Source organism: Dipodomys ordii, unplaced genomic scaffold (assembly GCF_000151885.1).
Source record: "Dipodomys ordii isolate 6190 unplaced genomic scaffold, Dord_2.0 Scaffold20, whole genome shotgun sequence".
NCBI classification, from domain to species: Eukaryota; Metazoa; Chordata; class Mammalia; order Rodentia; family Heteromyidae; genus Dipodomys; species Dipodomys ordii.
The window spans coordinates 13,861,528-13,864,093 of NW_012267236.1; the positions used below are offsets into that span (position 1 = coordinate 13,861,528).

Below are 2,566 nucleotides of genomic sequence, written 5' to 3' on the forward strand. Positions count from 1 at the left end.
GAAGGAATAGATGGCAACTGCTAATTATGGAGACGTGCAAGAGATGGGGCTAGGAGATTGTGATTTCAATTCTTCCCCCAACCCCCAGTACTGAGGCTTGAACTCAATGCCTGAGCACTGTCCTTTAACTTTTTCACTCAAGGCTGACACTGTACCACTTGAGCCACAGGTCCACTTCCGGCTTTTTTGGTGCTTCATTGGAGATAAGTCTTACAGACTTTAGGGCATTGGCTGGCTTGGAACAGAGACCCTCAAATTATAGCTTCCTGACTAGTTAGGATTATAGTTGTGAGCTACCTGCATCAGGCTATGACTTCAGTTTTGTTTAGTGACAGGAATAATAGTCAAGTGGAAATATCTAGAAACCTGAAACTTGGGTTGGAATAAAGGCTCAAGATGGTGTTATGTTTTGAATGTACTTTGAAGTTCATGTATCAGAAATTTAACTCCTAATGCAATAATATTGGAAGGTGTCAGCACCTTTCCTCTAGGGAGAGGTGACTAAGGTCATAAGGGCCCTGCCCTCAAGAACTGATTAATGTCATTATCAAGGGAGTGGGTTGTTATAAAAACAAGCTTGTCTGTCTACTCATCATATCATGGGATTATGTAGCTTCAGACACTGGCTCCATAGCATTTTACTTCCCAGCCTTTAGGATTGTAAGAAGTTTGTTTATTTTCTTTAGAAATCACCCAAATTCTCAGTGGTAGAGTGCTCGCCTAGCATTCATGAAGCCCTGGGTTTGATTCCTCAGTACTACATACCCAGAAAAAGCCAGAAGTGGTTCTGTGACGCAAGTGGTAGAGTGCTAGCTTTGAGCAAAAGAGGCTCAGACAGTGCCCAGACCCTGAGTTCAAGAGCCAGGACTGGCACAAAATAAATAAATTACCCAAACTGGTATTTGGTTAAAGCATCAAAAATTAAGGAATAGGCATGGTGGTTCATGCTGCCTGCAGTCCTAGCGACTCAGGAGGCTTGAGGTCTGAGGATCACTGTTCAAAAACCAGTCTGAGCAGAAAAGTCTGTGAGACCCTTATCTCCAATTAACCACTAGGAAACTGGAAGTGGAGCTGTGGCTCAAAGTGCTAGCCTTGAGCAAAAGAGATCAGGGACAATGCCTAAGCCTCACAACTGAGGCCTCCCCCTCCCCCCAAGAAAAAAAGAAAACTAGGATGGTTGAGCTTCAGTCATTCTTGGTAATAATGAAAATAATAACGGCTCAAGCATTTAAATAGCAGCGCTGAAGACGGCATAGAGCATGCTGCATGGTCCCTTCCCTTGGGGGAGCTGGTTTGCAGTTGCCTAGGGAGGGTATTTATCAATAAGGTAATTCATGACAAGTCCCTGGCTGCTTATGAAGAACAGAATTTCAGAATCAGGAGCTAAACAAGTCCTACTCTCCCCGGCTTACAGCTGTGACAAGGAGGGAATGGCCACAAGTTGGATCCAATTCTTGGTATCCTCACTGTTGTCTGCAAACTCCAGGCCAGGAGGGTGTGTGTGTGTGGGGGGGGTGGCAGTTAGCCCGCGGTGCACAGCACACAGGGCAATCCGGGGCCTAGCTGTTTCCTTTGTGCCTCTCTGCACCGACAGCCCAGGGAGCAGCCACAGGAGGGACCGTTCCCTCGCGAGCTGCGGTCCGCTCAACCCCAGCCAACGCACCTCTAAAATCCGGGTGGAGCGAGGCAAAGGGTGACCATGATAAGGCCAGGACTAAGGTCTGTTCCTGCGGGTGCCAGCACCCCGGAAGCAAAGCGTGAGTACTCCAAAGGTGGGACTCGGGCGCCGACACCGGCCCTGACGGTTGGGAGAGAACAATGAGCCTCGGTGGAGGAAGCCGAGATCCCCGCCGGAAGATCCGGAAGCGCGACGTGCGGAAACTCCACGCCCGCGAGAAGCCGCCCTGCGCGCGTCCCCGCTGAGCACCGCAGTAGGAGCGGAGCCGATGCGCGCGCGCGCGCGCGCACTCACACAATCGCTCGGACATAGCAGGGAGCCTGCGAGGCGAGGACGGGAAAGCGCACGACGGAGCGTGCCGCTCCCCCCTCCCCCCGGCAGGGAGCGTGCGCATGCGCAGAGACGCCACCGGCCCGCGCCGAGAGCGCGGGAGAAGGGACGCAGGCCACTGAGAAGAGCCGCACCTCGGTGAGCGCTCCCCCCTCCCCTTTCTCCCGGAGTGCTTTGCGCGCGGCCGGTGGGCGGGGGGGAGGGGAGGGGAGGCGGCGGTGGTAGCCATGTTGTTGTGAGTCTCTGTGTCTCACCCTCGGTACTTCGGTGGTTCGGAGGAGGAGGAGGGGGAGGAGAAGGAGGAGGTGGGGTGGGGGGGGAGGGAGGTAGGAGGGGAAAGAAGACACTGCCGCCACCGACGGCGGAGGAGGGGGAGGACGGCCACGAGCGACGCCGCCGGTGCCCAACGGTCGGTGTCCCCGGCTGAGGCAGCACGGCCGCAGCAGCCCAGTAAGTCCGCCCGCGCTCGCTCCTCGTCCCGTCCTTGGGTGTCGCGGGGACCGGCTCCGGGCTTTTGTGTGGCCGCCCGGGCGGCCGCAGGCCGTCGGCGGGAGGGCG

General features: G+C 55.1%; 1 protein-coding gene across 1 annotated transcript in view; it reads left to right on the forward strand.

The window, feature by feature from the left end:
- The first annotated feature begins 2,347 nt into the window (after positions 1 to 2,347).
- Pum2 (pumilio RNA-binding family member 2) overlaps positions 2,348 to 2,566 on the forward strand; it is a 94,130-nt gene continuing 93,911 nt past the window's right edge. Inside the window, exon 1 of the mRNA XM_013013546.1 lies at positions 2,348 to 2,458. The gene's annotated coding sequence lies outside the window, so the exon portion shown is untranslated. The remainder of the gene's footprint in view (positions 2,459 to 2,566) is intronic.